Here is a 21,473-nt window from a genome sequence, read left to right on the forward strand (position 1 = left end):
GGAAATGTCTCTATAGCATCTGTATGGGTTTTGTTTGTTTAATTTGTCTCTAGCTCTACGACTCTTGACAGCACCCTCAGACATTCAGCCACTTTAACATAATCAACAAAAGATATTCTTCAGATTCAACCTTCCAAAAACATTTCAGTCTTGACCAGAAAGAAAAAGTACCCAGTTACAAAATGTACTCAAGGTAAAAAGTATTTAATTCCTCACTTTCAAATGGACCTAAATTTAATCCAATCTGAAGTTTTTAATTGAGCAATGTTGTTGAAACCAGGATTATGTTTGCCCTTAAGCAGCTAATCAAGTGTTGTTACATGTTTTAAACTGCATTAATTCCAATTAAATTAATCCTCCACAGCCTGGGTCTGTCACAAATGTTGCTCATGATTACAGAAACAGCATTTAAAATGTAAACACCTTCTGTCAACCATATTAATGGCAAATTTCCAGATTAAACAATATTCCAAAAGTCAAAGACAACTGTCAAGCAACCGTCAGGGATTATCCGTTGCAAACATCATTGGTCTACGTTCGATTAGCCAAGACAAGGCACAGAAGGGGCACGGCATCATTTTGGCATGTACTGAACATTTTGGGGAGGTTGGTACAATATGCCTGCTTGCTTCATTTTTCACCTTTGGTCTGTTCACTCGGGGCCACTGGTTCACACGCACACTGCTGTCAAGAAGGCAAGATGGCTCCACAACGAGGATAAATAATGACAGATTTGATACAGGACGAGATGAGGGATTTACAATTAAGTTTAGACATGGGTTGAAAAAGACCACTTGCTTCAGTAAAGAGCCTTAAATGACTCAAACGGTTACGTCATCATATCTAGAGTAAAAAAATTAAATGTATAAAATAAAACTTCACTATTACATGGCCAATTGGAAAAACTTTAACAAACAACCACAATTTATTCAGCATTTAAATAAAGATTTTCTGTCATTTATGGAGCTCATCTCAATGACTGGTAACTGATGGGTAAATACTAACAGCTGTGTTGAACATTGATTCCTTAGTTCTCCTGGTATTGCACCACAGAGAATTCTATATGGACACGTCCGAATGTAATTGGAGGAGCTGAGGAGTTGTAATTGGGACTCTGGACTCCTGAATGAAGGAGTCAAAGGTTCAAGTCTCAAGTGGGTCTCTGCTAGACAGTAGACACTATATAGATTGAAAGGTTCAGCTGTGATTCAGCCACTGATAGTACTGTAAATGAGACTTTCAATGAGGTTTGTCTGAGGCACTGTACAGCAATAGTGTTATTTTCATTAGTTGGAATTCTGACTTTATCCAATGCATATTACTGTACCGCCTTTCAGCCCTACACACACACACACACACACACACACAAAAGTATCAGTGGTGGAAAAAGTACTCAATTGTCATACTTGAGTAAAAATAAAGATACCTGAATAGAAAATGACTCAAGTAAAAGTGAAAGTCACCCAGTAAAATACTACTTGAGTAAAAGTCTAAAAGTATTTGGTTTTAAAGATATTTAAGTATGAAAAGTAAATGGAATTGCTAAAATGTACTTAAGTATCAAAAGCAAACCAGACGGCACAATTTTATTTTACATTTTTATTGACAGATAGCCAGGGGCACACTCCAACACTCAGATATAATTTACAAACAAATAATTTGTGTTTAGTGAGTCCACCAGATCAGAGGCAGTAGGGATGACGAGGGATGATCTCTTGACAAGTGTGTGAATCGGACCACTTTCCTGTCAACATGTAATGAGTACTTTTGTGTGCCAGGGAAAATGTATGGAGTAAAAATTACATTATTTTCTTCAGGAATGTAGTGAAGTAAAAGTAGAAGTTGGCAAAAATGTAAAGTAAAGTACAGATACTCCAGAAAACTACTTAAGTAGTGCTTTAAAGTATTTTTACGTAAGTACTTTACACCACTGCAAAGTATACAACCTTATAAATCAATCAGGGCATTTATTTTCTTTCAAAGGAAAATACTGTTTACATTTCTGCTAGATCTCTGAGTAGATCTGTCAGTAAGACATGCCCATGATAGACAACACCCTGTGTAGAGCATAACATGATGAATATTAATTACTGTTTTGACCTAATACATCATGGCTCATCAGCCCTGCAAAGGAAAAATCATTTCACGAAGACAACTGTCTTTGGGGATATCAATGGATACAAACATTGAACACTAACATCCACATCATTGGTCTGTGTAGTCCACTACAGTGCCTTAATTACATAACGCAGATACTAGATGATATAGCTGTAAATCCTCTAATATGCTCCACCCGGCCGGTCCACTCAGGCCCTGTGTCTCTGTTGCTCCATATGACTTTCTAAATGCTTCTATTTCCCCACAGGGCCTGAAACTGATACAGCATTCTGCCTTTTCTCACATTAGGGCTGCCTCCTTTCTCCCTTCCCTCGCCCACTCTCATATCCCCTCTCTGTATGAGTCCCAAATTGCACCCTATTCCCTGGCTTTATAGTGCACTACTGTTGACCATATGCACTATGAAGGGAATAGGTCAAAAGAAGTGCACTATAAAAGGTATAGGGTGCTTTTTGGGATACACATTCTGTCTTTATTGTTACGTCCTGCTGGCCAGAGGCAGCATGAATCCTCCAATGGAGACCATCCCTTATTTAATTTGCCGGAGTAGGATGGAAGAGAAGAGAGGCGAGGTCAGGGCTGTGTGTGTGTGTGTGTGTGTGTGTGTGTGTGTGTGTGTGTGTGTGTGTGTGTGTGTGTGTGTGTGTGTGTGTGTGTGTGTGTGTGTGTGTGTGTGTGTGTGTGTGTGTGTGTGTGTGTGTGTGTGTGTGTGTGTGTGTGTGTGTGTGTGTGTGTGACACTGCAGGGCCAAAAGACTCTCCAACCCCTATACATCAGAGACCACTGTAACACCAGTAATCCTTTTAACTAATCCATATTAAATCTTTCAATATGGTAATCCGCTAGACATGAAGCCCAATGGCACTTATCAGTAAACATTTCACTTATACACCCTTATGACATGAATAACTGAATCCAATGGAAAATAATTGCAGTATCCAGGGATAATGACTATTAACTATTGATGTAGTAAGGGGCTGTGGTGGCAGTACCTATCTACAATGCGGTACATTATGCATCTACACATCACAGACAAACTGAAATGGTCCACCCACACAGACAGTATGGTTAAGAAAGCGCAACAGTGCCTCTTCAACCTCAGGAGGCTGAAGAAATTTGGCTTTTCACCCAAAACCCTGACTAACATTTACAGATCCATAATCGAGAGCATCCTGTTGGGCTGGATCACCGCCTCGTACGGCAACTGCTCCGCCCTCAACTGCAAAGCTCTCCAGAGGGTGGTGGGGTCTGCACAACGCATCACCGGGGGCAAACTACCTGCCCTCCATGACACCTATAGCACCCGATGTCACAGGAAGGCAAAAAATATCATCAAGGACATCAACCACCCGAGCCACTGCATGTTCACACCACTCATCCAGAAGGCGAGGTCAGTACAGGTGCATCAAAGCTGGGACCAAGAGACTATCTCAAGGCCATCAGACTGCTAAACAGCAATCACTAACTCAGAGGCTCCTGCCTACATTGAGACCCAATCAGTGGCCACTTTAACAAATGGATCACAAGTCACTTTAAACAATGCCACTTTAAATAATGCCACTTTAAATAATGCCATGTTTACATATCTTACATTACTCATATGATATGTACAGTATATGCTGTATTTTATACCATCTACTGTACCTTACCTATGCCGCTCGGCCATCGCTCAACCACATATTTATATATACATATTCTTATTCACCCCTTTTAGATTTGTATTTATTAGGTAGTTGTTGGGGAATTGTTAGATATTACTGCACTGTAGGAACCAGGAGCACAAGCATTTCGCTACACTCGCATTAACATCTGCTAATCATCTCTATGTGACAAATACAATTTGATTTGATTTATAAACTGGATGGTTCGAGCCCTGAATGCTGATAGTCGTGGTATATCAGACCATATACTACGCGTATGACAAAACATTTATTTTTACTGCTCTAATTACATTGGTACCAGTTACCAGCAATAAGGCACCTCGGGGGTTTGTGGTATAAGGCCATGGTATATTGCCATATACCACACCCCCTTAGGCCTTATTGCTTAACTATATACTAAGCCCAACATTAATGTACTGTATGCCGACACTGATGTGAGACACATTGTTAAAATACAGAACTCTCGTCATGTTATGATCATGTCCTGAACCTATGGCAGAGCAACACTAGTAAGTCCAGTAACTATAAAGAGATATGTAGGCCGTCCACACAAAGTACAACTATAACGACAGAAACATCTAAATCGTTCTAATTGAAGTGAACCGGAGTGTTCACACTACAATGATAACTACAAAAAGAGTGGAGAACGATAACGAGCTATCGTTTAGATCGCTTAATGAACTATTTTCTTCCCCTCCGACGATAAAACATTGACAACCAATCAAAAAAGTGTTCTATTGAAGCCTTCTTGGTTCTAGGTGTGCGAGAGTGCTTGGAGAGGAGAGAAGGCAGAGCACATGGTAAACTTGCCTGAATAAATGAGCATGTGTGAGCATATTGGTGGCCACGTTAATTACAAGACCAATCGGGAGAATGAAGATCCACAAACACAGCATGAGAAGGACATTTTTTCCGATAGTATATGTTAATGTCAATACATCCTGACAAAATACACACTATGACTAGCATGCTAATATACCTTTCTGGACCTTGTAAACTGTTGAATAGACCATTAACTCATCCAAATGGTTGCATAATAAGGCTGTATGGAGTTATTTCGGCATGAAGCATTCAATACAGGACATTTGAGCGGTTATTCAAATGAATCTACATCACTACAGCTTACAGCCCTAGACAATAATTGTGTACTCACTTGATAACAACAATACCTTCCTCATTGCACTGTGTTGTTGTAGCCTAGGTAGAATAATGTTATTGTCTAAAAAGGTAGGCCTAATCAATAGTGGAGCTTTGCATGTCCGTGGCTGAAGAGAGCAGCCGGGAGGAGCGCACTTTGACAGATTCCTATTTAAAGCCCTACTATTTAACTAATGAATGACATACTATTGAGCTAATATTTAGCTTCTTACTTCGTCTACACATCTCTAGCCTCTCTTCCAGTTGTTCCTGTGCGCTATTCCTCTTCACGTGAAAGCCCAGGAAAAGCTATAGGCTACAAAATCTATAGGACATGTATTTATTTATTTCTGGATTTTTTATACTAATACCCTGACTACACCGTTCGCATCGCATGTGCGAGCGTTGCAAAATACATTTGGGGATCGATTTATTCAATTATTGCACCCACATTGATCGCGCACGTCAACGAGCGTTTGCGTTGCCAAGGGCTAAAATAGAAGTCATTTCTATTTCTCACATAGATTGCGCTGCAAGTCCTGTCTCTCCCATCTCCTCATTGGTTTATAGAAGCAGGTACCCACGTGCCATCTCCTCATTGGTTATACCCACGTGGGTGATTGAAAGATGAACTGTTGCCGGTTGTCATGGTAATACTATGAAAGTTTAGATGTCAATCACCATAAATTCAACGATGAAAAGGCCTGGAAGGAGGAGATTGACTAGAAACGGTTCGGTTGACCGTTTTATGTGTGGATTAATTGTCGGAGTAGAGGACCTTGTGCATTTCAGGTAAAATAACAACTCAATGTTTATATCCCAGGTCAAATTAGCTAGCAACAGCAAGCTAGCTAAATAGGACAAATTAGCTAGCAAGTGCAAGCTAACTAGCTAAATTGCCATACATGTTTAATGCTTTTTGACCAGTTCTCCAAATTAATGTAATTGGTTCAGAGTTTGTTTTGATATTTTAACCTGCGTGTCGAGATCGCGTTTGGTGTGGGGAGGACAAAATAAATGTATGCACGATGGTGCTCGCGCGCAGCCGGTTTGGGTTCCGTGTATGCCTAATAGGCTTTTTCTGGAGAGAAGCAGGCTTGCTCTTGCTAATTGCTGAATGTATAATAGGGCTAGGTCAAATGAACTGTTGCACAAGACAGGCAGAGAGATGAGCACAATGAAAAAGAGGATCCAAACGAATTGACAACCATTAGAAAAATGGAAATGACTTGAATTGCTACATTTAAATATGAGTTTCTATGTTATTTTTCATTACATGTACATTGAAGTATTATTTGCAGTTGTCACGATGACAGTGAACACCCTGAAGTACTGATGAATGGTCTCTGTTATCACCTGATTAACAGGCCTACAGTGTGCAGTAGGATGCATTGATCAGCTGATTGAAAGATAAAAAGATAAACGGTCCATTGGATACTATAGTTATTGTCATAGTTATCCTTGGTGTGGATGGACCTTAAACCTGACCTTTTCAGCTGTTAAATATCAGTCTGCAGTGTCCCTTCATTCTGAGGCAGATTGTCACTCAAACAATTCTTCATTTCATTTTATGCTAATATACAGTGCCTTGCGAAAGTATTCGGCCCCCTTTGCGACCTTTTGCCACATTTCAGGCTTCAAACATAAAGATATAAAACTGATTTTTTTTTGTGAAGAATCAACAACAAGTGGGACACAATCATGAAGTGGAACGACATTTATTGGATATTTCAAACTTTTTGAACAAATCAAAAACTGAAAAATTGGGCGTGCAAAATTATTCAGCCCCCTTAAGTTAATACTTTGTAGCGCCACCTTTTGCTGTGATTACAGCTGTAAGTCGCTTGGGGTATGTCTCTATCAGTTTTGCACATCGAGAGACTGAAATTTTTTCCCATTCCTCCTTGCAAAACAGCTCGAGCTCAGTGAGGTTGGATGGAGAGCATTTGTGAACAGCAGTTTTCAGTTCTTTCCACAGATTCTCGATTGGATTCAGGTCTGGACTTTGACTTGGCCATTCTAACACCTGGATATGTTTATTTTTGAACCATTCCATTGTACATTTTGCTTTATGTTTTGGATCATTGTCTTGTTGGAAGACAAATCTCCGTCCCAGTCTCAGGTCTTCAGCAGACTCCTTCAGGTTTTCTTCCAGAATGGTCCTGTATTTGGCTCCATCCATCTTCCCATCAATTTTAACCATCTTCCCTGTCCCTGCTGAAGAAAAGCAGGCCCAAACCATGATGCTGCCATCACCATGTTTAACAGTGGGGATGGTGTGGTCAGGGTGATGAGCTGTGTTGCTTTTACGCCAAACATAACGTTTTGCATTGTTGCCAAAAAGTTCAATTTTGGTTTCATCTGACCAGAGCACCTTCTTCCACATGTTTGGTGTGTCTCCCAGGTGGCTTGTGGCAAACTTTAAACAACACTTTTTTATTGATATCTTTAAGAAATGGCTTTCTTCTTGCCACTCTTCCATAAAGTCCAGATTTGTGCAATATACGACTGATTGTTGTCCTATGGACAGAGTCTCCCACCTCAGCTGTAGATCTCTGCAGTTCATCCAGAGTGATCAGTCTTCTTGTATGAGCTGAAAGTTTAGAGGGACGGCCAGGTCTTGGTAGATTTGCAGTGGGCTGATACTCCTTCCATTTCAATATTATCGCTTGCACAGTGCTCCTTGGGATGTTTAAAGCTTGGGAAATCTTTTTGTATCCAAATCCGGCTTTAAACTTCTTCACAACATTATCTCGGACCTGCCTGGTGTGTTCCTTGTTCTTCATGATGCTCTCTGCGCTTTTAACGGACCTCTGAGACAGTGCAGGTGCATTTATACGGAGACTATACTTTATACGGAGGTGCATTTATACGGAGACTTGATTACACACAGGTGGATTGTATTTATCATCATTGGTCATTTAGGTCAACATTGGATCATTCAGAGATCCTCACTGAACTTCTGGAGAGTTTGCTGCACTGAAAGTAAAGTTTTTGATTTGTTAAAAAAGTTTGAAATATCCAATAAATGTCGTTCCACTTCATGATTGTGTCCCACTTGTTGTTGATTCTTGACAAAAAAATACAGTTTTATAGCTTTATGTTTGAAGCCTGAAATGTGGTAAAAGGTCGCAAAGTTCAAGTGGGCCGAATACTTTCGCACGGCACTGTATTTAAAAAAACAATAGTTTTAATTGAGGTTTCTATTTTTAGCTATATGCCTGACTAGCAGTTCCAAAGTCCAACGGGATTGTTTAAATGGACAAGGAATATCTGCTGTCACATGATGAGAAAAGAAACGGCTTATTACTGTGTCTTTCCTCTTGTCTCCTAAAGCCATCTTGTTTTGACATTGAGGACATTTTACATTGAGGATACAGTTATATTACATCTTATTTGACTTTCACAACCTTCTTTCCAGCTACCTTGCCAGTTTGTCTGCTTGTTGAAACTACACTAATCAGACAGTTGATGATAATTGATCAAAGCTGCCACTCTGTCAAACTGTGGCATGCTACAGCCAATGTCATGCAGGTGAAAGAGGACCCAAAAGCGACTTAACAGAAACAGAGTTTATTTAAGTCCAAACAGGGAATAACAGAAATCCTCTAGACTTGTAGAGGGGAAATAACTGGAGAAGCGGCCACAGACTGCAGGTCGCTTCGGGTAGGCGCAGGCCGTAGTCGACAGAGACACCTGCTCACACGCAGCATCTGATGAAGGCAAAAAAACACGACAGGACAGGGCGAAACACAATCACAGCAAAAACACGACAGGACAGGGCGAAACGCAATCACAGCATGGTGAATACAATACAAGGAACCGACGGGACAGGAACGGATCACAAAGGAATAAATAGGGACTCTAATCAGGGGAAAGGATCGGGAACAGGTGTGGGAAGACCAAATGATGATTAGGGGAATAGGAACAGCTGGGAGCAGGAACGGAACGATAGAGAGAAGAGAGAGCGAGAGAGTGAGAGAGGGAGGGGGAGAGAGAGGGATAGAAGGAGGGAAAGAACCAAACAAGACCAGCAGAGGGAAACGAACAGCATGGGGAGCACAGGGACAAGACATGACAATAAATGACAAACATGACAGTACCCCCCCACTCACCGAGCGCCTCCTGGCGCACTCGAGGAGGAATCCTGGCGGCAACGGAGGAAATCATCGATGAGTGAACGGTCCAGCACGTCCCGAGACGGAACCCAACTCCTCTCCTCAGGACCGTAACCCTCCCAATCCACTAGGTATTGGTGACCCCGTCCCCGAGAACGCATGTCCATGATCTTATGTACCTTGTAAATAGGTGCGCTCGACAAGGACGGGAGGGGGGAGGGAAGACGAACGGGGGTGCGAAGAAAGGGCTTAACACAGGAGACATGGAAGACAGGATGGACGCGACGAAGATGTCGCGGAAGAAGCAGTCGCACAGCGACAGGATTGACGACCTGGGAGACACGGAACGGACCAATGAACCGCGGAGTCAACTTACGAGAAGCTGTCGTAAGAGGAAGGTTGCGAGTGGAAAGCCACACTCTCTGGCCGCAACAATACCTTGGACTCTTAATCCTGCGTTTATTGGCGGCTCTCACCGTCTGTGCCCTGTAACGGCAAAGTGCAGACCTCACCCTCCTCCAGGTGCGCTCACAACGTTGGACAAACGCTTGAGCGGAGGGAACGCTGGACTCGGCAAGCTGGGATGAGAACAGAGGAGGCTGGTAACCCAGACTACTCTGAAACGGAGATAACCCGGTAGCAGACGAAGGAAGCGAATTGTGAGCGTATTCTGCCCAGGGGAGCTGTTCTGCCCAAGACGCAGGGTTTCTGAAAGAAAGGCTGCGTAGTATGCGACCAATCGTCTGATTGGCCCTCTCTGCTTGACCGTTAGACTGGGGATGAAACCCGGAAGAGAGACTGACGGACGCACCAATCAAACGACAGAACTCCCTCCAAAACTGTGACGTGAATTGCGGGCCTCTGTCTGAAACGGCGTCTAACGGGAGGCCATGAATTCTGAATACATTCTCAATAATGATTTGTGCCGTCTCCTTAGCGGAAGGAAGTTTAGCGAGGGAATGAAATGTGCCGCCTTAGAGAACCTATCGACAACCGTCAGAATCACAGTCTTCCCCGCAGACAAAGGCAGACCGGTAATGAAGTCTAAGGCAATGTGAGACCATGGTCGAGAAGGAATGGGGAGCGGTCTGAGACGACCGGCAGGAGGAGAGTTACCCGACTTAGTCTGCGCGCAGTCCGAACAAGCAGCCACGAAACGGCGCGTGTCACGCTCCTGAGTCGGCCACCAAAAGCGCTGGCGAATAGACGCAAGAGTGCCTCGAACACCGGGATGACCAGCTAACTTGGCAGAGTGAGCCCACTGAAGAACAGCCAGACGAGTGGAAACAGGAACGAAAAGGAGGTTACTAGGACAAGCGCGCGGCGACGCAGTGTGCGTGAGTGCTTGCTTAACCTGTCTTTCAATTCCCCAGACTGTTAACCCGACAACACGCCCATAAGGAAGAATCCCCTCGGGATCAGTAGAAGCCACAGAAGAACTAAACAGACGGGATAAGGCATCAGGCTTGGTGTTCTTGCTACCCGGACGGTAAGAAATCACAAACTCGAAACGAGCGAAAAACAACGCCCAACGAGCTTGACGGGCATTAAGTCGTTTGGCAGAACGGATGTACTCAAGGTTCTTATGGTCTGTCCAAACGACAAAAGGAACGGTCGCCCCCCAACCACTGTCGCCATTCGCCTAGGGCTAAGCGGATGGCGAGCAGTTCACGGTTACCCACATCATAGTTGCGCTCAGATGGCGACAGGCGATGAGAAAAATAAGCGCAAGGATGAACCTTATCGTCAGACTGGAAGCGCTGGGATAGAATGGCTCCCACGCCTACCTCTGAAGCGTCAACCTCGACAATGAATTGTCTAGTGACGTCAGGAGTAACGAGGATAGGAGCGGACGTAAAACGTTCTTTTAGAAGATCAAAAGCTCCCTGGGCGGAACCGGACCACTTAAAACACGTCTTGACAGAAGTAAGAGCTGTGAGAGGGGCAGCAACTTGACCGAAATTACGAATGAAACGCCGATAGAAATTAGCGAAACCTAAAAAGCGCTGCAACTCGACACGTGACCTTGGAACGGGCCAATCACTGACAGCTTGGACCTTAGCGGAATCCATCTGAATGCCTTCAGCGGAAATAACGGAACCGAGAAAAGTAACGGAGGAGACATGAAAAGAGCACTTCTCAGCCTTTACGTAGAGACAATTCTCTAAAAGGCGCTGTAGAACACGTCGAACGTGCTGAACATGAATCTCGAGTGACGGAGAAAAAATCAGGATATCGTCAAGATAGACAAAAACAAAAATGTTCAGCATGTCTCTCAGAACATCATTAACTAATGCCTGAAAAACAGCTGGCGCATTGGCGAGACCGAACGGCAGAACCCGGTACTCAAAATGCCCTAACGGAGTGTTAAACGCCGTTTTCCACTCGTCCCCCTCTCTGATGCGCACGAGATGGTAAGCGTTACGAAGGTCCAACTTAGTAAAGCACCTGGCTCCTGCAGAATCTCGAAGGCTGATGACATAAGGGGAAGCGGATAACGATTCTTAACCGTTATGTCATTCAGCCCTCGATAATCCACGCAGGGGCGCAGAGTACCGTCCTTCTTCTTAACAAAAAGAACCCCGCCCCGGCCGGAGAAGAAGAAGGCACTATGGTACCGCGTCAAGAGACACAGACAAATAATCCTCGAGAGCCTTACGTTCGGGAGCCGACAGAGAGTATAGTCTACCTCGAGGAGGAGTGGTCCCCGGAAGGAGATCAATACTACAATCATACGACCGGTGAGGAGGAAGGGAGTTGGCTCGGGACCGACTGAAGACCGTGCGCAGATCATGATATTCCTCCGGCACTCCTGTCAAATCGCCAGGTTCCTCCTGAGAAGTAGGGACAGAAGAAACGGGAGGGATGGCAGACATTAAACACTTCACATGACAAGAAACGTTCCAGGATAGGATAGAATTACTAGACCAATTAATAGAAGGATTATGACATACTAGCCAGGGATGACCCAAAACAACAGGTGTAAACGGTGAACGGAAAATCAAAAAGAAATAGTCTCACTGTGGTTACCAGATACTGTGAGGGTTAAAGGTAGTGTCTCAAATCTGATACTGGGAAGATGACTACCATCTAAGGCGAACATGGGCGTAGGCTTATCTAACTCTCTGAAAGGAATGTCATGTTTCCGAACCCATGCTTCGTCCATGAAACAACCCTCAGCCCCAGAGTCTATCAAGGCACTACATGTAGCACCCGAACCGGTCCAGCGTAGGTGGACCGACAAAGTTGTACAGGACCTTGATGGAGAGACTTGAGTAGTTGCGCTCACCTGTAGCCCTCCGCTTACAGATGAGCTCTGGCTTTTACTGGACATGAATTAACAAAATGTCCAGCAACTCCGCAATAGAGGCACAGGCGGTTGGTGATCCTCCGTTCCCTCTCCTTATTCGAGATGCGAATCCCTCCCAGCTGCATGGGCTCAGTCTCAAAGCCAGAGGAGGGAGATGGTTGCGATGCGGAGCAGGGAAACACCGTTGATGCGAGCTCTCTTCCACGAGCCCGGTGACGAAGATCTACCCGTCGTTCTATGCGGATGGCGAGAGCAATCAAAGAGTCCACATCTGAAGGAACCTCCCGGGAGAGAATCTCATCCTTAACCACTGCATGGAGTCCCTCCAGAAAACGAGCGAGCAGCGCCGGCTCGTTCCACTCACTAGAGGCAGCAAGAGTGCGAAACTCAATGGAATAATCCGTTATGGACCGTTCACCTTGGCATAAGGAAGCCAGGGCCCTAGAAGCCTCCCCACCAAAAACTGAACGGTCAAAAACCCGAATCATCTCCTCTTTAAAGTTCTGGAATTTGTTAGAGCAATCAGCCCTTGCCTCCCAGATAGCTGTGCCCCATTCTCGAGCCCGGCCAGTAAGGAGTGAAATGACGTAAGCAACCCGAGCTCTCTCTCTAGAGTATGTGTTGGGTTGGAGAGAGAACACAATCTCACACTGCGTGAGAAAGGAGCGGCACTCAGTGGGCTGCCCGGAGTAGCAAGGTGGGTTATTAACCCTAGGTTCTGGAGGCTCGGCAGGCCAGGAAGTAACAGGTGGCACGAGACGTAGACTCTGGAACTGTCCAGAGAGGTCGGAAACCTGAGCGGCCAGGTTCTCCACGGCATGGCGAGCAGCGGACAATTCCTGCTCGTGTCTGCCGAGCATGGCTCCTTGGATCTCGACGGCAGTGTAACGAGCGTCTGAAGTCGCTGGGTCCATTCCTTGGTCGGTTCCTTCTGTCATGCAGGTGAAAGAGGACCCAAAAGCGACTTAACAGAAACAGAGTTTATTTAAGTCCAAACAGGGAATAACAGAAATCCTCTAGACTTGTAGAGGGGAAATAACTGGAGAAGCGGCCACAGACTGCAGGTCGCTTCGGGTAGGCGCAGGCCGTAGTCGACAGAGACACCTGCTCACACGCAGCATCTGATGAAGGCAAAAACACGACAGGACAGGGCGAAACACAATCACAGCAAAAACACGACAGGACAGGGCGAAACGCAATCACAGCATGGTGAATACAATACAAGGAACCGACGGGACAGGAACGGATCACAAAGGAATAAATAGGGACTCTAATCAGGGGAAAGGATCGGGAACAGGTGTGGGAAGACCAAATGATGATTAGGGGAATAGGAACAGCTGGGAGCAGGAACGGAACGATAGAGAGAAGAGAGAGCGAGAGAGTGAGAGAGGGAGGGGGAGAGAGAGGGATAGAAGGAGGGAAAGAACCAAACAAGACCAGCAGAGGGAAACGAACAGCATGGGGAGCACAGGGACAAGACATGACAATAAATGACAAACATGACAGCCAATTTGACTGACTTAGAATTATAGCTCTCAACCAAATATAAAAACGTATATTTTACAACACTCTGATGAAGCAATACTGCAAATGAGTCATGAGAGGTAGGGGAGGGTAGATATTGCTATACTTGATCGAGGATATATACAATATGAAACTAAATCTATATTCTCAAACCAAAAATATCCATATAGGAATCCTAGGTCATAAATTAACAAAATAAATTGATCATGGTCGCAATAATGGCAAGCTAACATAATGTGAACTTCTAAAATGTCAAAGCACAGCAACATCAAACTATAATGCATCATACCATCTGTACAGTGCCAGCCAAATCACTCAAACTATTATTTATAGTTCATGACCATCCAGCTAAGCTTATTGTATTAACAGGTCCAGGGTTAATCCAATAGGGCTGTCTCAAATCCTCTGATCTTTTTCATGTGCAATGTATGTACGTACAGGTTAAAACTGTCATTCTGCATACCTCAACATGCATTAGAAACAGTATATCAGAAATAAATAGATCAATTATAAAGCCAAGCCATGTCTCTACAATTCCTCTTTTTGAGAACAATACACAGGCAATATGGTATTCTATATGAAGTTATGCAAGCAGCAAGATGAACATCCACAACATCACACCTGCCCTGACCCACCTGCTCACACCCCCATATCCAGCGTCCCCATCACTCTCCGCCACATGGCCTGAAGCTGCAACATTTTGTTTCTCTCAGTCGCCCACACACACTGTCAACATTTAGATAATAAATAATTTTATCTCTCCGTTGTGTTACCAATGGAGGATTGGTTGATTTCCAGTTTTTAAGTATACAATTTTTCAAGATGATTGACGAGAAAAGTACATCCAACCCATCGGGTATCTCACTACACCCCCATTTGCATGTCTTCAAATATGCAGACAGGCAGATTAAAAGTACATTTACAGTGTAATATTTCTGACAGACAAAGTTCTTATTCCGACCATAACTTTTGGACTTTATAGCATTTTTTATTTAAAAAAAATATATATTATTTCACCTTTATTTAACCAGGTAGGCTAGTTGAGAACAGGTTCTCATTTGCAACTGCGACCTGGCCAAGATAAAGCATAGCAGTGTGAACAGACAACACAGAGTTACACATGGAGTAAACAATTAACAAGTCAATAACACAGTAGAGAAAAAAAGGGGAGTCTATATACAATGTGTGCAAAAGGCATGAGGAGGTAGGCGAATAATTACAATATTGCAGATTAACACTGGAGTGATAAATGATCAGATGATCATGTACAGGTAGAGATATTGGTGTGCAAAAGAGCAGAAAAGTAAATAAATAAAAACTGTGGGGATGAGGTAGGTGAAAATGGGTGGGCTATTTACCAATAGATTTTGTACAGCTGCAGCGATTGGTTAGCTGCTCAGATAGCTAATGTTTGAAGTTGGTGAGGGAGATAAAAGTCTCCAACTTCAGCGATTTTTGCAATTCGTTCCAGTCACAGGCAGCAGAGTACTGGAACGAAAGGCGGCCGAATGAGGTGTTGGCTTTAGGGATGATCAATGAGATACACCTGCTGGAGCGCGTGCTACGGATGGGTGTTGCCATCATGACCAGTGAGCTGAGATAAGGCGGAGCTTTGCCTAGCATGGCCTTGTAGATGACCTGGAGCCAGTGGGTCTGGCGACGAATATGTAGCGAGGGCCAGCCGACTAGAGCATACAAGTCGCAGTGGTGGGTAGTATAAGGTGCTTTAGTGACAAAACGGATGACACTGTGATAAACTGCATCCAGTTTGCTGAGAAGAGTGTTGGAAGCAATTTTGTAGATGACATCGCCGAAGTCGAGGATCGGTAGGATACTCAGTTTTACTAGGGTAAGCTTGGCAGCGTGAGTGAAGGAGGCTTTGTTGCGGAATAGAAAGTCGACTCTTGATTTGATTTTCGATTGGAGATGTTTGATATGGGTCTGGAAGGAGAGTTTGCAGTCTAGCCAGACACCTAGGTACTTATAGGTGTCCACATATTCAAGGTCGGAACCATCCAGTGTGGTGATGCTAGTCGGGCAAGCAGGTGCAGGCAGCGATCGGTTGAAAAGCATGCATTTGGTTTTACTAGCGTTTAAGAGCAGTTGGAGGCCACGGAAGGAGTGTTGTATTGCATTGAAGCTCGATTGGAGGTTAGATAGCACAGTGTCCAATGACGGGCCGAAAGTGTACAGAATGGTGTCGTCTGCGTAGAGGTGGATCAGGGAATCGCCCGCAGCAAGAGCAACATCATTGATATACACAGAGAAAAGAGTCGGCCCGAGAATTGAACCCTGTGGCACCCCCATAGAGACTGCCAGAGGACCGGACAACATGCCCTCCGATTTGACACACTGAACTCTGTCTGCAAAGTAATTGGTGAACCAGGCAAGGCAGTCATCCGAAAAACCGAGGCTACTGAGTCTGCCGATAAGAATATGGTGATTGACAGAGTCGAAAGCCTTGGCAAGGTCGATGAAGACGGCTGCACAGTACTGTCTTTTATCGATGGCGGTTATGATGTCGTTTAGTACCTTGAGTGTGGCTGAGGTGCACCCGTGACTGGCTCGGAAACCAGATTGCATAGCGGAGAAGGTACGGTGGGATTCGAGATGGTCAGTGACCTGTTTGTTGACTTGGCTTTCGAAGACCTTAGATAGGCAGGGCAGAATGGATATAGGTCTGTAACAGTTTGGGTCCAGGGTGTCTCCCCCTTTGAAGAGGGGGATGACTGCGGCAGCTTTCCAATCCTTGGGGATCTCAGACAATATGAAAGAGAGGTTGAACAGGCTGGTAATAGGGGTTGTGACAATGGCGGCGGATAGTTTCAGAAATAGAGGGTCCAGATTGTCAAGCCCAGCTGATTTATACGTGTCCAGGTTTTGCAGCTCTTTCAGAACATCTGCTATCTGGATTTGGGTAAAGGAGAACCTGGAGAGGCTTGGGCGAGGAGCTGCGGGGGGGCCGGAGCTGTTGGCCGAGGTAGGAGTAGCCAGGCGGAAGGCATGGCCAGCCGTTGAGAAATGCTTGTTGAAGTTTTCGATAATCATGGATTTGTCGGTGGTGACCGTGTTCCCTAGCCTCAGTGCAGTGGGCAGCTGGGAGGTGGTGCTCTTGTTCTCCATGGACTTCACAGTGTCCCAGAACTTTTTGGAGTTGGAGCTACAGGATGGAAACTTCTGCCTGAAGAAGCTGGCCTTAGCTTTCCTGACTGACTGCGTGTATTGGTTCCTGACTTCCCTGAACAGTTGCATATCGCGGGGACTGTTCGATGTTAATGCAGTCCGCCACAGGATTCCCAGAAGACATTGATTAGTGAATCATTGTTAGTTTTACACATAAGATATGACCCTGCCGTTGTGCTGTAGAATGTGTAATAAATTATATACATTAGTTTATACTGGATTAAGCATATATTTTAGTTAAATGTAATTTTGTTAGTTACATTTCAACATTCCCTCCATTGTGCCAATATATACTGAACAAAAATATAAACGCAACATCCAACAATTTCTAAGATTTTACTGAGTTACAGTTCATATAAGGAATCAGTCAATTGAAATAAATTCATTTTGCCAGATTCTATGGAATTCACATGACTGGGCTGCAGCCATGGGTGGGCCTTGGAGGGCTTAGGCCCACCCACTGAGGACCCAGGCCCACCCACTGGGGAGCCAGGCCCACCCACTGGGGAGCCAGGCCCACCCACTGGGGAGCCAGGCCCAGTCAATCAGAATGAGTTTTTCCCCACAAAGTATATGTTCTTTTTAAGTCTTCATTCCAGCTGTTTAGATTTTTTTTGAAGAGATTGTCAGTTGGATAGGCTATCCGCAAGGTTTTTAAAATATTATCTATCATATGAATATCCTTTTCTGACTCAAATACGATTCCCTTAAAATTTCTCTGATGTCCACGAGATTTAATATCGACATTTCTTGATATGAAACTTTTAATTTGCATTTAATATGAAAATATCTACATTGGTCAGTCCAAAATAGATTTTTAATTCTGCCATGGAAATAAATGTATTTCCTATTAACAAGTCATTTATGTGGACCAATTTCTTGGTGAATTCTGAAAAGCTATCTAAGGATATTTTCATAGGGTTATGTTTTAGGGAGTAATATTGGTTCTTGTAGAATACATTTCATTTTCTTCCTTATTGTCATTGTGTTCTTAACTATGAAGTTGTTCATGTTCTTAGCTTTATCCTTTGAAAATAGAGACATAAAAAGATTCTGAGTATGAGCATGTGCTTCATCAATATGTATCCATTGTTCCACTATATTTCGCAAGTAAAAGCCTTGGGTGGTGAGTTGATACCATTTCATGTCTGGAAGTTTAAAACCATCCTCAGACTTAGGAAGATGTATAACGTTCCTTTTATCCCAGGATGGTAAGAGCAGAAAAGATACTCTATGTGGAGACCTTTGTAACCTTTGTTAAAATTTTGTAACCAATCCAATTGTCTGGCTTTCCCTTCTGTTGCTGTGGCTTGGTGAAAGAGCGACGACGAGAGAGACTAAAACAATTCTGTAGCCTCACAGATGACAATGTCATGCCTCTGTTTTGTCATGGATCATTTAGTAGAGCAAGCGGTTCAACTAGTTAGACCAGGCACATCTTAATGGTTTCCTGGGAGTGGAGGAGGAACGGAGGGGATGGAAGCTATTTTCAATCCCCCTAAGACACACAAACCCAGAGCCTTGCTTTGGTGTTCATTGATTCTGTATCCACTATTTTCCACGAGACACTGACCTGATGCGACAATCTTAATACCGACGCCCCATTAAATATCTGGATACATATATTTACTGAATCCTTGGCTGTGATAGGATGAGGATAAGAAACCATCTCATGTATATGCAGTTAAAGCACCTGCTATGCTGTTATGGTGTCCAGAGCACATTAGTGTCATTGTCAGGGTCATTGTGGATGTCTCGCTGGGTAATTGACAGTCACAGTATTATTGAACACATTGCAGTTTGTGGAGATAATAAACTGTTCACTTTTCAGAGCTCAGTAGTTTTCTTTTATAGTACATATGTCATAACATGACCCGCTTCCAAATTCACCTTCTGGGCTGAGATCGATGATGGTCTAAGTTTGCTCCAGGAAGCCCTTACAAACCGGTACAGTATTTACTCATACGGAATGTGAATAGATGGAACAAATGAATAGATGAAACATTGACTTCTGGTGAACTCATAACAGCCCCATTCCTCCACTATTCTCTGTTCTAGGATGAGAGGGCAAACTAAACGGAGACCACACTCCTAAAAACACAGTGTTCTTTCTAGCCACCCAGAACATACGATTGTTCTTAACAAAACCGTGCAGCCCCCTTTTCAACATTACCGGATTAAACTTATATGAGGGTGCTCATGAAATATACTGCATCATGAACTGAATATTCATTGAGCATTCAGAAGGTAGCATGCGGGAGGCTGGGGGGGGTTAAGGGGTAGAAGGTGAAAGGCTGGGGGGGTTGAGGGGTAGAAGGTGGGAGGCTGGGGGGTTAAGGGGTGGAAGGTAGCAGGTGGGAGGCTGAGGGCTTTAGTAATGATGCTCAGCAGCTATTTATATCTTCCTTCCTTATTGAGAGAAGCCCTCTTCCTCAGAACTACCCTGCCCTACCCCAGCCCCAGACAGGGAAACACATAAATAAATGCAAAAAACCCCAGTGTCACACCACCATTATTACGGGAATAGACTCAAATTAAAACAGTGGGGGGGAAAGAGGATGAAAGAGGCAGGAGAAGTTTGAGGATGAATAAGTAAAGAGTTCTCCTCTTCCTGTCTGAAGCGCAAAGGAGCAGTGCATACAGCAGCCAGTCACTTACCGTACACTGTACTTTACTGTGACGGGAGGTACCATCACTAATGGGGTCACTATAACCTATACTGAGAGCTTTAGTGGTGAATCTACTGTATGAGCTGGATATGCTGGATATGGTGCCATGCACTGAACCCCAAAGTAATGCAGTATGCCAACTTTTGGCCTGGAAGCTAAATTCAGATGTAAAAGCCTTAAAGATTTGAAAACCACCACTGTGTAAGCACAGAAAAAGTCCATCATTTTATTTGGATTTGATGGAAGCAGGTAGACATTCCGGTACAACGGTGTCCTTTCTCAAAGCAGTGTAATAGCTTCGTTCAACTGACTTCCCAGTAGATATAGGTTATATGTCATCCCCAGACCTGGTAATTACTGCATGTGCTAAGCAAACAGCCATCCATAGCATCAACTTTACCCTCTCTCTCTCTCTGAGCTGTGCTCATCCTTTTACAAAGCAACACTTCCACAGCAGTGTGATCCCACGAGGAGAAATCCAAATGAAAAGCCCGGGAAAAGGACTAGAGCTGTCTCCTCTATTGGGGCGAAGTGACGACCCAGCAGCATGCTACATTAAGGTTGGTCCAGCGCCCAGTGGCACTAAGACTGGTCTTAGTAGTAGTACAGCAGGGAAGTATGACCTCTTTCATTTACATTTACATTTAAGTCATTTAGCAGACGCTCTTATCCAGGGCGACTTACAAATTGGTGCATTCACCTTATGACATCCAGTGGAACAACCACTTTACAATAGTGCATCTAAATATTTTAAGGGGGGTGAGAAGGATTACTTTATCCTATCCTAGGTATTCCTTAAAGAGGTGGGGTTTCAGGTGTCTCCGGAAGGTGGTGATTGACTCCGCTGTCCTGGCGTCATGAGGGAGTTTGTTCCACCATTGGGGAGCCAGAGATAACAGTTTTGACTGAGCTGAGCGGGAACTGTACTTCCTCAGTGGTAGGGAGGCGAGCAGGCCAGAGGTGGATGAACGCAGTGCCCTTATTTGGGTGTAGGGCCTGATCAGAGCCTGGAGGTACTGAGGTGCCGTTCCCCTCACAGCTCCGTAGGCAAGCACCATGGTCTTGTAGCGGATGCGAGCTTCAACTGGAAGCCAGTGGAGAGAGCGGAGGAGCGGGGTGACGTGAGAGAACTTGGGAAGGTTGAACACTATGAGTTGTAAATGGCACAGGCAGGGAGCCCAGCCAACAGCGATAATCCAGAGGGAGATGACAAGTGCCTGGATTAGGACCTGCGTTCCTGTGTGAGGCAGGGTCGTTATGTTGTAGAGCATGAACCTACAAAAATGTTAGTTGAGAACGACAGTTTGTTGTCCAGGATCACGCCAAGGTTCTTAGCGCTCTGGGAGGAGGACACAATGGAGTTGTCAACCGTGATGGCGAATCATGGACACCAGCACAGTCACTTCCCGGGAGGAAGAGCAGCTCCGTCTTGCCGAAGTTCAGCATGAGGTGGTGATCCGTCATCCACACTGATATGTCTGCCAGACATGCAGAGATGCGATTCGCCACCTGGTCATCAGAAGGGGGAAAGGAGAAGATTAATTGTGTGTCGTCTGCATAGCAATGATAGGAGAGACCATGTGAGGTTATGACAGAGCCAAGTGACTTGACTCTTTCTACACAGATCAGTGGTTCTGAGCTTCTGAAGACAGGAGGAGCAGACCAAGTTATGACAATAACCTCAGCACAAAGGCTCATTGAGGATACTGTAGGTGTGTGTTCAAGTTGTTTTTAACCTAAAGTAGACAACTCA

General features: G+C 44.4%; 1 protein-coding gene across 2 annotated transcripts in view; it reads right to left on the bottom strand.

Moving 5' to 3' along the window:
• The window catches only part of b4galt2 (UDP-Gal:betaGlcNAc beta 1,4- galactosyltransferase, polypeptide 2), a 151,563-nt gene that overhangs the window by 99,609 nt on the left and 30,481 nt on the right, over window positions 1–21,473 (bottom strand). The gene's annotated exons all lie outside the window — the stretch shown is intronic.

This window comes from Oncorhynchus gorbuscha, linkage group LG08 (assembly GCF_021184085.1).
Source record: "Oncorhynchus gorbuscha isolate QuinsamMale2020 ecotype Even-year linkage group LG08, OgorEven_v1.0, whole genome shotgun sequence".
Lineage (NCBI taxonomy): Eukaryota > Metazoa > Chordata > Actinopteri > Salmoniformes > Salmonidae > Oncorhynchus > Oncorhynchus gorbuscha.